Source organism: Chelonoidis abingdonii, chromosome 19 (assembly GCF_003597395.2).
Source record: "Chelonoidis abingdonii isolate Lonesome George chromosome 19, CheloAbing_2.0, whole genome shotgun sequence".
In the NCBI taxonomy this organism is placed as follows: domain Eukaryota; kingdom Metazoa; phylum Chordata; order Testudines; family Testudinidae; genus Chelonoidis; species Chelonoidis abingdonii.
The window spans coordinates 31,991,511-32,005,096 of NC_133787.1; positions in this window are offsets into that span (position 1 = coordinate 31,991,511).

Sequence of the window (13,586 nt, forward strand, 5' to 3'; positions counted from 1 at the left end):
TTAAACCATCCGATAGAATTCTGTAGCAGGAATAGATAGTATAATATTCTAATGATTGCACTAGCATTGTCTTGTGTCAAGTGAATCTCTGGAATTTGTATAATATATGGATTCCACTATGTCAGCAGGTGCACCCTTTCCCAGTTAGATAACAGATGCCTAGTGTAACACCAGGGCTACATCCAAAAGCAGGGAAGTGCTACTTGTCTATATTGGTTGCTCAGTTCCAGTCATTTTGCATTTATTCTGATGTGTATAACTGGCTTATGCTCTTCCTAGCCATGCCTCCTTGGCCAGGGGAGGGAGGGGGGATCACCCATTTTTGCCCTATACTGCTCAAAGGTCTGCATACCAGTAAAAAGCCACCTCCACTTATTTCACAAGTCCCCAGGATCAATTAAACACACCTGATCCATCTCGGTAGAAAATTACTAGCTTGTACTTCCTTTACACTGCTGTGTGTGGCAACATCTAGGGATCAAAGCCAAGAGCCTAATAAGTCTTATGCAATATAAATAATTGTAATTACTTCCCTGATGCTTATGCAATGAAAAACTCATTGTTATCAACAGAGGATTTTGTTTCCAAATAAACTGATGCACTGATATTGAGTTGTCTATTAGAACTGAAAGTATCAGTCTCATCTTTGAATTTCTTAGTTTTTTCAGCTTAATCTGGGCCTCTTTGTATGTTGATAGTGGAGGTTGGCATGAATTAGAATACACTATATATATATATTCAAGATGGCTCCTCTATTCTTTGAATGTTTTTTGGTTTTGGGTAAGATTTTATTTTTGTTGATTAAGGCCTGATCGACACTTAAAGTTTAGGTCAACATAGTTACAGCACTCAAGGATGTGAAATATACACACTCCTAAATACCATATGCTGACCAAGCCCCCACAGTAGACAGAGCTAGGTCAACAGAAGAACAGAAGAAGCTATCCCACAATAGTCCCTGAAGTGTAGACATGATCTTAGCACACCTTATTCTGTCACTCTTATACTATGAGTTTTTTTAAAACTTCATCCCTACTAGGTCATCAGCCTGGGATAACATATACAAATTGAATATATTAACAGTGATATGAAATATGTTAAGCTTTGTCATTTATATACAAAATGCATCAAATATTAATGCAAAAAAGCTATAAATAGAATGAATAGCTAGTAAAACATGACCATGTATCAAGCATAGAAAATGAAGATCCTTAATTGTCTATTTATTAAGCTAATAAAGAAAGTACATCCTTAACTGAGCAGGAAAAGTAAGAGAAAATCATTGTGCTCAGGAGTGATGCTGATAGCTGTTTAAATCATCTCCCTGGTGTTCCAAGATGACATATGCCGGTGAATGGGAAACTGGAAATTAATGTCAGAGGGATTTCAGTAATTATGCTGGTTGGAAGCTGATCACAGAAATTCAAGAGATAAACTCACTGATTTAGTGTGTATGATGAAGCTTATCACAGATCACTTGGGAATTAAACAAAATAATTGGTAAAATTGTGAATCAAGGAATAGTTCTCTTATAACACTTAGAGCATGGATTTTGTGGATCTCAGAAACAAGTGTTCCTATTTGCAGGCACAGCATGGGATATCACTATTATATAAGGTTCATGATGGACAAATATTGTCCATAGGAACATCTTCACTGGAAATGCAAGTAGATGGAAATTGTACTGATGAGAGTAGAAAGAATGTTTTACCAGTACTGTTAAATGTAACAAAGTGGTTCAGTCAATGACAGCAATGGGACTTCAGTTGCTTTAATTCTCAGTTTTACTCGCATGAAAAAATCTTCTATTATAATTGTAAGTCCCTGGCAATGAGACATCCACAGAAGCTCATATATCCATACGTAATTTGGCATAACTGGCAGACTTTTCTAAAACTGAATAACTGAATAATAATTAAGGTCTTTAATGATGATTAGAACCATTACAAAAAGTGAAAAATTAGTAATACAGTTTCTCATCTTCAGATTGCTTATGAGAGGAACATTTCTGTAGAAATGATGCATAATTATTACTCAGGGAGAGGGTATCAAAGCTAAATTAGCTGAATTTTCATTTGTAAAAAATGTTTTCATTATGCTAGAGCAAATTGCGATATTTGAGCATAATAGTTATTGTCTTCCTTTTTTGCAAATGATTCATTTTACATTTCCTTACTCAATTGTTTTAAGTTCTTCTATTTGTATAGTGCAAGAACTATTTACACCATCACATTCAGATCCTTTCAGGAATTAGACATATGCTCTGCATGTTTATTTTGTTCTGATGACTGCTGATTTCAGTGAAGCAATTCTTACAATTTTTTTTATTTCAGATGTCATTATCTGCCTCTAACAGAAAATGCACCTACCACTTTGGAATATACATTGCTAGCCTTTTTAAATCTTAATCATTAGCTAGCAGAGTGTTACCTAACATCTGCTTGTCCTTTTAACAAAGAAGGTGAAAGCACTGTTTGAATGGCAGTTTTCTTTCTCACACAAATAGAGGGATCATCAGTTTTTGGTGATGCATGCTGCAAGAGCAGAATAATAAGTCACTACAAGTTAATTTCACTAATAACCAAGTGTCTTGGCATGTATGTACTTCACACTGGCCCAGTACCCAAAGGGTTAATACAGGCACTGCCAGCCACTGCTGACTGGAAGCCTCACAACAGCTGGGAGGATAAAAGGATGTGAAACAGTGAGGGTGATGTGCTTAGAAGACTAGTGAACAGGCTGGAGAAAGGAGGTCCTGCCAGCAAGCTAGTAAAGAGCTTCCCAAAGGTGACAGCCCAGGAGGAGATGAACTGACTGACAGGCTGGAGAGCCTGTAGAGACCCAGGGGAAGGTGGAAAGAAGCTCAGGGCACTGTCAAAGTTGAAGAACCCTGATCCTACTTATCTAGCTCTAGGGCTCTGAGCTGGAACCCAGTGGAGTGAGTGGGCGTGGGTTCCCTTATCAAATCTGTGATGCACTGATGCACTGCCTCACACCAAGTTTGTGGAATTACAGTTGACTCTGGATGTTCCAATGTGGTCTGCTTTCCTTATACTTGCTTATGTATGAGATATAAGATTTGTGACACTGCACAAGTAACAGGTGATATATGTATTAGATGATCACTTTCACCTTAGAATCATAGAATCATAGAATATCAGGGTTGGAAGGGACCTCAGGAGGTATCTAGTCCAACCCCCTGCTCAAAGCAGGACTAATTTCCAGCTAAATCATCCCAGCCAGAGCTTTGTCAAGCCTGACCTTAAAAACCTCTAAGGAAGGAGATTCCACCACGTCCCTAGGGAACCCATTCCAGTGCGTTCACCATCCTCCTAGTGAAAAGTTTTTTCCTAATATCCAACCTAAACTCCCCACCTGCAACTTGAGATCATTACTCCTTGTTCTGTCATCAGACACCAATGAGAAATCTCTAGATCCATCCTCTTTTGGAACAGACTTTTCAGGTATTGAAAGCAGCTACTAATCCCCCCTCATTCTTCTCTTCTGCAGACTAAACAATCCCAATTCCTGAGCCTCCCTCATAAGTCAATGTGCTCCAGCCCCTAATCTTTTTTTTGTTGCCCTCCGCTGGACTCTTTCCAATTTTTTCACATCCTTCTTGTAGTATAGGGCTCAAACTGGACACAGTACTCCAAATGAGGCCTCACCAAGTCGAATAGAGGGGAATGATACATCCCTCGATCTTGCTGGCATGCCCCTACTTATACAGCCGCAAAATGCCATTAGCCTTCTTGGCAACAGGGCACAGTTTGACTCATATCCAGCTTCTCATCCACTGTAACCCTAGGTCCTTTTCTGCAGAACTGCTCCCTAGCCATTCAGTCCCTAGTCTGTAACAGTGAATGGGATTCGTCCATTCTAAGTCAGGACTCTGAACTTGTCCTTGTTGAACCTCATCATGGTTTTCTTTTGGCCAATCTCTAATTTGTCTAGGTCCCTCTAAATGCTATCCCTACCCTCCAACATATCTACCACTCCTCCAGTTTAGTGTCATTTGCAAAGTTGCTGAGAGTGCAGTCCACGCCATGCTCCAGATCATTAATGAAGATATTGAACAAAAACCAGTTCCAGGATTGACCCTTGGGGCACTCCACTTGAAACTGGTTGCCAGCTAGACAGGAGCCATTGATCGCTACCCGCTTAGCCTGACGATCTAACCATCTTCTATCCACCTTAAGTCCATTCATCAGCCCAGACTTCTTAACTTGCTGGCAAGAATATACGTGGGAGACCATATCAAAAGCTTTGCTAAAGTCAATAAATAACACATCCACTGATTTCCCCTCATCCATAGAGCCAGTAATCTCTCATAGAAGGCAATTAGGTTAGTCAGGCATGACTTTGCCCTTGGTGAATCAATGCTGACTGTTCCTGATCACTTCCTCTTCTCTAAGTCTTCAGAATTGATTCCTTGAGACCTGCTCCATGATTTTCCGGGACTGAGGTGGAAGCTGACTGGCCCTGTAGTTCCCCAGATCCTCCTTCTTCCCTTTTTAAAGACTGGCACTACATTAGCCCTTTTCCAGTCATCCAGGACTTCCCCCAGTCACCATGAGTTTTCAAAGATAATGGCCAATGGCTCTGCAATCACATCCGCCAACTCCTTTAGCACTCTCAGATGCAGCGCATTCGGCCCCATGGACTTGTGCTTGTCCAGTTTTTCTAAATAGTCCTGAACCACTTCTTTCTCCACAGATGACTGGTCACCTTTTCCCCATATTGTGCTGCCCAGTGCAGCAGTCTGGGAGCTGACCTTGTTTGTGAAGACAGAAGCAAAAAAAATCATTGAGTGCATTAGCTTTTTCCACATCCTCTGTCACTTCTCTAATTGGAAAAAAACTCTCTTACCACTAACTTCAGTAGGCTTTGGATCAGGCCAGGTAACACAATGCAGATAAAACCCCAATTCAGCCTACTGGAAGTTTTGCCTTTGCAACAACTACGGAGTTTGGTACAGAGGTATTAAAATAATTGACCTTCACTAGGGAGGAAACCTGTATTTGTGTTACTGTGACAGAATTTGGTAGATAAAAATCCTTGTAGAATGTAACAGAAAATAGACCTTTTCATGGATGTTTGGAAACACTCTAAGGAATTGAACAGAAAATTATATTCCTGCTATCAAATTCTATAGTCTCTTTGGTCACACTTTAAAGTAAGGTTTCTTTTATGAATAGCTTATAAAGGTTAAAAAATTATTAATATAAAAGTTCTATTAAATGGTTAATTGTTAGAGACCTTATTAAGTTGCTTATAACTTATTAAGTTGCTTATCAACGCCACAAACTACTTATGTCTCTAATGTGCTTATAACTTATATTATTCACTTATTAACCATTTATAAATGGATCCTTCATATAAAGTGTTACCAGACATTTAAAAGAAGCTACAGAAACAATATTATTCTCTAGTATGTTGTGTAGGTCTTCAGAATATTTTTTTCTAAAATCCTTTGTGTTTCATCACTAATTAATGTAATAATTTTTTTCATAAGTTATTGGTGTTCTCTTTAAGATTAAATCATGCTCACTCACTAATGCAAGAAGTCTCACAGAAGTCATTGAAACTACTCACGTGGGTAAGGCATGGGATATAGGGCCAGATTTTTAAAAGGTCTTCAGGCATCTAACTCCCATTGATTTCATTGGGAGTTAGGTACCTAAATATGTTTTAAAATCTGGCCCTTGATACCCATATTTCATTGCAGAGAGACTGGTTGTTTGGATTTATAAAAGAAGCATACATAATTCTGTAGTGGAAAACATGCAGATTCAGCCAATGTTATTTATCTACAAAGCAAACTCTTCCACCATTCCCTAGTTTACTGCTGGGTCCCCCACCCCCTAAAAATAAAATGCTTATTTATATTTTGTCATCTGAGGATCTGATTCTTCTGCCACCAAGCTGTGAAAAATTTTAAGGAAAAATCTACACAGAAGGGAGGAGCTATCTTGAGACCCTCCACGTGGTGCAGGTTGCTATGCAACCAACTTCCCTTGCCTGTACATGTCTGGAACAGCTGCTCCAGGTACCACCAGTACAGATCAGCTTATGAAATTTGGAAATTAGATCAAGGGGAAAGAGCAGTCAAAATCTAATGAGACCACGCATGAAAGTATCAGTAATATTACTGAGTACCAACAAAAATCCAGCACAGGCCCTGGCACAGGGGTTCCAGTGGCAGAAATTCCAGGGAGACCCATGCTGTCTGAAAATTGACCACTGCTGTCTAGAAAGTGGGGAATGGCTAGACTGCCCATGAGATGCATCTGCATTGCAGCTCTCCCAGTGGGGCTCTTATGGGAATTAAAGCTGCTTCCTTTTGGCAGAACCCCCCAAGAAAAGACACTGGCAGCAACATTGCCTTCCCTTTCCCTGGAACAAGTCACTCCTTAGGCACAGTGATGTGCAACTGGCATCTCCTTGCACAAGCAGAGGTAAATTTCACCCTGTGTTAATAATGGTAAATATTAACCCTCGATGCACAGTGTTACCACTACTATTCTGCAGTCCTACCGACCCTAGTAACGCTTCTCTAAAATATTACCTGTAGTCTATATTAATAGCTAAATCAATGGCTTTAAGAGATTTGATACACCAAGCAGCCTAATCTCCCATTTTAGTTAATCTCTTCCTTGCCTTGATGGGTTATTCAAGAAAGGATCTTAGCTACAGTAAAGTGTGCAGTGGCACGCTAGCCTTATGCTGCTCAGTTGGATCATAAAATCCAATAAACTCATTGTGATGGATAGTTAACTGAACATACAGTATAGTCTAGTCATCTGCTCATGAAACCTGCTATGTTACTTCTGAAAAGAAACACTGCAGGATTTATCTCCATAAGACTCCCCAGGATTCGGGCGGGGGGGGGGGGGGGGAAATGGTAGAGTGCAAGCCAAAAGGAATACTTTCAGACATGCTTCAAGAACTATTGAGACAATTGACTAAGAGACTAGCATATAAGCAGAAAAAAAGATGAACTACCTTAAATAAGGAAGACTGTTCCCATAAGGAAAAGTCTCAGCAATTAATAGGCATGAAGCCAATAGGTTTCTGTGGAAACTACTCTAAAAACCAAAGAAGATTTTATAGAAATTACTCTGAGGTTCTATATAATTTAATAGGGGATTATCTCCTTTCTGTACTTTGTTGGGGGTGAGAGGGCTTAATATCCTTTAGAATTCTATAACAGGGTGATACATTTTCCATTAAATTCCTCAGGATGGTTAAAAAGGTTATCACTTTCTACAAAATTCTACAGGATGTTTCCTCAAAGAAGATCTTGGATGACCAACTTTTACATTCTTTCTGAAACCCAGATGGCCTCAAAACTATTTACTTTTAATACCTTCCTCACATCTGTCCTTTTAAAATATTCGGGCGAAACCCTGTTACTAAAGTTAGTGGGAGTTTTGCCATTGACTTCAATAGGAGCAAGATTTCATCCTTGGTGCTAAGGGAGGCCTTATTAGGGTATTAGCTCCATATTTTCAGGAATTTTTTGTCTCAATCTAAGCCATGTACAGAAAGGCTATCACTAAAATGCACACCACATGAACATCTATAATAAATTAACAAACTCCTGTGTTTCTTGAATCTTTTAGTTCATAAAGAGCATGGTGAAAAACACCCCAGGCAGAGGAAAGAGCTTGAGCTTGTTTGAGAAATAATCAATTGTAAAAAGGTAATATTTCAGCTATATATAGTCTGTTAAACAAAATAAATGGTACTTATATGTGTAATACTGGTAATGTTGTGGGAGGAAAAAAATCATGGCAGAGACCAGGAGTCAGCAACCTTTCAGAAGCAGGATGCCAAGACTTCATTTATTCACTCTAATTTAAGGTTTCGAGTGCCAGTAATACATTTTAATGTTTTTAGAAGGTCTCCTTCTAAAAGTCTATAATATATAACCAAACTATTGTTGTATGTAAAGTAAATAAGGATTTTAAAATGTTTAAGAAGCTTCATTTAAAATTAAAATTCAGAGTCCCCTGTACTGGTGGCCAGGACTCAGGCAGTGTGAGTGCCACTGAAAATCAGCTCGCATGCTGCCTTCAGCAGCCATGCCATAGGTTGCCTACCCCTGGCAGAGAACTAAGTAGTAGAGGAGAATGTATGGCCAGGATAAGAAATCACTAGCTTGCTTTATAAAATAGAATGGAATTTGTCCCATACTGCATCTTCAGAGCCCTGCAGTGTCTCTGACACTGGAACAGACTTTTAGCCAGTTCTCAAAAGTAAAAAATAGAGAGTCCAGAATCTGTCACAGCTGCGCTTTATCCATTACCAGTAAAAAGCAATGAAACTACATGAAATGTGGCTTTGGACACAGATTTGAATAAGGCCATTGCAGACTAGACTAACGCTGATATATTCTTTGGTTTCCACAGAAGTATTCTAAGTTTTCATGGCCGCAGCAAAAACCCACAATCCTCTGTTCCCTGCCAGACTTCCTCCTCTAAAAAGGGCTGATTCACAGCAATAGGAGACTGTGCACACACGAGCATGCATGACCTAGAAATGGCAAAAGGGCTTCAGGATAGTACTGCCATGACATTTCCATCAGAAATACTCATTTAGAGGATGCATGCAATGTGTATTTACAATATGAAACTATTCAGAATAATACATCAGCATGAATTTCATAAGCTCTTTGATATTAAAAGATAGCACAGCACGAGTAGATGAGTAATAATCTGGTATCTAGTTTGGTCTGACAGCCATGGTTTCCCATATTAAATTTGGTAAGAGTTTCAGTGGAACAAAGGAGAAAGAGAAGGGGAGACAGACTCATTAAATAATCCACTTATAATGGCTACGAAATTGATGCTTCTTAATCAGAATGAAACTCCATGTTTAACAATCCCCATTACACCACAACAAAATTATCATGAAAATCTCTCTAAAGTGAAACACAGACAGCATTAAGGTAAGAGTCAAATTATAAGTGTGATTTTGATCTCACACTATTGAAAAGCAGGAACTCCATTTAAGTCAAATGAATTATTATATCAGTGTAAAAGCAGACTAAGTGAGTTCAGCATCCGGCCTTATGTGAATTCATGCCATATTTCCAAGCTCAGACATTTCTGAGTTACTTATCTATATGGGGAAAATGTATGAATTATGTTTTAAAGTGAGAAAATCAGAATCTTTCAGCCTTGCATAATCCAAAAAGGAGCATTTTAAAAAATTGTGAACAAGTAAAATGGAGTCAAAATATTGTCAGTTGGAACACAAACTCAACGGGAATTTTTTGGATTTTTAGGCAGGCTAAAAAACAAAAAAACTGATTAATTTAATCTAACAAGATTCTTTTTTGTAAACAAACAAGAATTTTACCTGAGGAGTAAAAATGCCCCAGAACAAATGTGTTTCTAATTTTACAACCATGGAAGTGGAGAAACTGAGTGTTACCACTTCAGTATTGTGTACATTTGAACTGAAATGGGAACAAACAATTGTCCTTGTTTTTCCCACATATCTAACTCTAGAAATATCTGTTGGAAAAAACAATTTGCTGGCTAATCTGACTCAGTGAAGTCTCTTGCAACCAATCAGTGATCACATCTTTCCTTCGCAGCACATTATATATCTTGCAATTGTTTCAAACTGACACTGGAAAGTTTTATGTTTCAGTTGACTTTCTCTAGTTATGTATTATCTTGTAAAGTATTATACTTTACATTTAATGTGCTCAAAGCTTATTAAATGTGAAGAACACTTTCATAAGGAGTAGGAGTTTTACAGGAGGTCAATCTACAGTTATTCTAGCTAGGTGCAAAGTTACAGGAGTTCTTGTCTAAGAAATGAATATACCCTACTGCAAGTAGGGGCTTGTCTTTTATCACGTTGTTGACAATCATATGCAAAAGAGTTATTAATTATTTTTCAGATCATGCTTGTCAGTTGTATTAATTCTCAAGGCCTCTGGAATATACTCTGTGATCGCTAAGTGTTATTGTAACCTATTTGCCATTTCTCTTCTTGTTTTGGAGCGTATCGGTCCAAGTCATGTTCTTCCTGAGGGGGTATGGTAGCTGGCATATAAAAAAAATATGCATTGAGTAAATTCAGGGACTCTAAGCATGGCAGCCAAAAATAATGAAGAAGGAATGTTCCAGACATTGATTTTCTATTGCATTTTCATTTGATTGAAAAATTTGCTATCATCAAAAATGAATAGCTGTATTATGTTGGTTAATTCATGTTTACACGGATTTCCCCTCAAAAAGGGTTTTCACAGTTGCTGTTTCCTGTTCTAAGTCTCCCTAGGGAACAACTCTCAAGAGGTGATGAACACCCACCACTCTTATTATAGGCATATTGGAGTTGTAGGAGCTCTGTTCCCTTTGGGACCATGTACTAATTCACTAGTGATAAACATTAATCTTAAAGGGGCTGGTCCAACTGAAATCAATGTAAAGATAGCCATTGACTGCAATAGGTAGTGCGTTAAAACTTTAATAACGAAGACCAAAATAAACACTGGGCATTTTAAATAAATGGTAGACAATTTTTTCAAACGTTAATTGGAATAGAAATATTTCTGGGATTTTTGTTTTAATTTCAATTACTTTTGTGTTTTGTTTTAATTGAAACATTCCCCCATGTCAGAAAGCTAGTGCCTGGTTGCCAGACTGACTGTAAATAAGAAACTGACCTGTCTAGTCTCACTGTCCAAACTGAGTGATTTGCACTTACAAAAAATGTGGCTGCCTCCTAACTGAGGGCGATGGTGCCTTGCTTATTAATTAACAGTGTTGAATACATAGAATTCTTAATACAGAATAATTAATAAGCAAGTGGAAGAACTGATGCTATAACTGATAAATCTCCTTCTGACTGCCAGCTAAACACTCCTTCATACATGTCAGTGAGGTGGCTGCTGCTGCTGTGTCCCATATGGGGCAAGCCTCGAACAAGCACGCTATACTGAGCATGTGCAAATGGCAATTTGCAGAGGTGTATAACAACCCAATATAGTTGAATTTTCATGGGGGACAGTAAAAGGTGTCTTCCTGACCCCAAGACCATCCCTCTTCCAAAAAAAAGTTTCTGGTCCAAATCCAGGAGATGCTAGAACATTTTTAACATTGTCAAAACTACCTATTTTCCCCTAACTTCATACTCTGAAGTGATTCTAGCATTTTTGGTGAAACTTTCCCCAAAAAATTTAGCCCGAGTGAGACACCAAGTATGGAAGAGTTTAGCCCAAATCAGTAATAGTTTGGCAAAGTTATAAGCAACTAATAACAGGGACTTACAATGCAAAGTGTTACAATGTCAATTTTAAGCAATGTATTCCATTGCTTAATAGGAAAGGGCTAAAAAAGGAAGACTACAAAGTCTTGGGATTATGTTAAATCATGAAGAATAGGGCTGCCTTGTATCCAACATACACTTCTGTTCATACTGGTAACCTGCAGATGTAGAAGGTAACTTCCTGCAACTTCTCTAATGAATAGACATTAACTGTAGGAATATTTTACATACTAAAATTTGCTGCATTCGCTTACTTTAAATATGATTATTTTTAGCAGTAACTTTAACAATAGGCACATGGCTTAGCTATAACCAGGCTTGGCTCAGTGTGAAAATATTGTAACCTAAATATAGTCAGCTTCCTTTGTGTTAACAAAGTCATTAAATAAGTAGTTCTCTAGCATGAAGCCTATACATTTTACACAGATCTTTGGTATACCACATCCTTTCAGAATCTTCATTTTGTATCTTAATGATATGAGATTACAGAAAAGGGACCCTCTAGGAGACCTTGAAAATGGTCAATTAAAATAAATCTGGGAGAAGGAAGTGAACATTTTTCTTTATGTTTGTATTTGAATTTTTAAATAAATTCAGTTTAACCATATTTGTGCCCCTTTGGTGTTTGGCTTTACACAAATATGTGAATGGACGTATGGCAGGAGAGAGATCACTTGATCATTACCTGTTAGGTTCATTCCCTCTGGGGCACCTGGCATTGGCCACTGTTGGCAGACAGGATACTGGACTGTATGGACCTTTGGTCTGACCCAGTATGGCCATTCTTATGTTCTTATGTTCTAACAATTAAGTTTGACTGGCATGAATGTTTGCAGAAAGTGAGTTTCATAATTGTAAGGATATGGTCTCATGGAAACCATATTTTACATTGTCATGTGTATTTGTGCCAGAAGAATTGGTATGTCCATACAAGGAGGGGAAAAAAACCAATACTTTGTCTGTCACTAACCACAGCTAACTAATGCATATCAAACAGCAAGTGTGCTCAAAGAACTGATACAGTATTTTTTAAATCTACAAAAATAGTAAAATAATTATGGATAATGAATATCTTGGAGAAAGTAACAATCTGCTCACAGATATTACAGACACAGGCTAAAATTAATCAAATACATTTTTCATTACAACACTGTGGCCACCAATCATCAGCTGCAATTAAGGAGTGCACAGCACAACTCGGGGAGTAGGTATGCAAAGGAGGCTTTAAGTCATCTGATCCAGGTTTGGCTGCAAGCTGGGCCTGAGGCCTGCTGACCTTGCTTGGCTGCCATCAATCCCAAGGGGACATTACTGAGATTCAGGGATTACTGAAACATGGGGAACCCCTACTCATGACCTATTTTCACTGGCCGTGTCTCACATGTTGTCACTCAAGATGAGATTGTGTACGAGGCACTATAATGTATCGACATTACCAGAGGATCCTCCTAGGCTAAGGTGATTCTCCCATGCCCCTTTATGCCAGCATAATAAACAGCTCAATGTGTTACATGTCCTCCCCCGTACCCAAACAACAGAGGATGTGAGACTATTACAGCCCTACCCAGAGAACTCGGCTCTTTAGCTCAAGCAGGAGAGAGAGAGAGAGGGAGAGATTAAGAGAGAGAGAGAGAGAGTGAGACTCATGCTTTTAGCTCTGGAGGCTCCTAGTTCAATCCCTGATGGCAGCCATGATGGTGGCCATTGCACCAACACAATGAAAGCAGCCGCAGCACAGACAAGGATTAAGACACTAGCCTCAGTTGAATTGAAAAGCTACCTGGCATGAAAACAGTCTGACTATCACGTATCAAGTAATTCTGACCTTTCTTAACATTGCTAAGTAAGCTAGTAGGTGATATTTTTAAAGTCTGTGTTTAGCAAGAAATAGACCCGTAGACATGCACACTAAAGTGTCCTTAACATTGTTTCAAAATTAAATAAATAGTAATTGTGTCACAGGTCAACCACCTGAGACAAGAGCTTTGCTGCTACAGAGATCTCAAAACATTTCCATGATTGCTGTCTTTGGTTATGAGAGAGCTGATCAACCATGCTCTGACAGGAGATATGGTAGTTTTAATTTGTTTTGGAATTGTACTATTTGACACTTGGTTCTTCCTGCTTCTGACAGTATAGCCATGACAGTACCTTAGTATCGCTGAGGTTTAATTTATGATCAACTATGGCTGAAACATTGATTGTGTAGGAAGCTGCTTCCATATGCATCCCAGTTTGTCAGCTAATCTTATACAATAATATTCAGCATGTTCCCTGCATTTTTTTTCCCCAGCTGT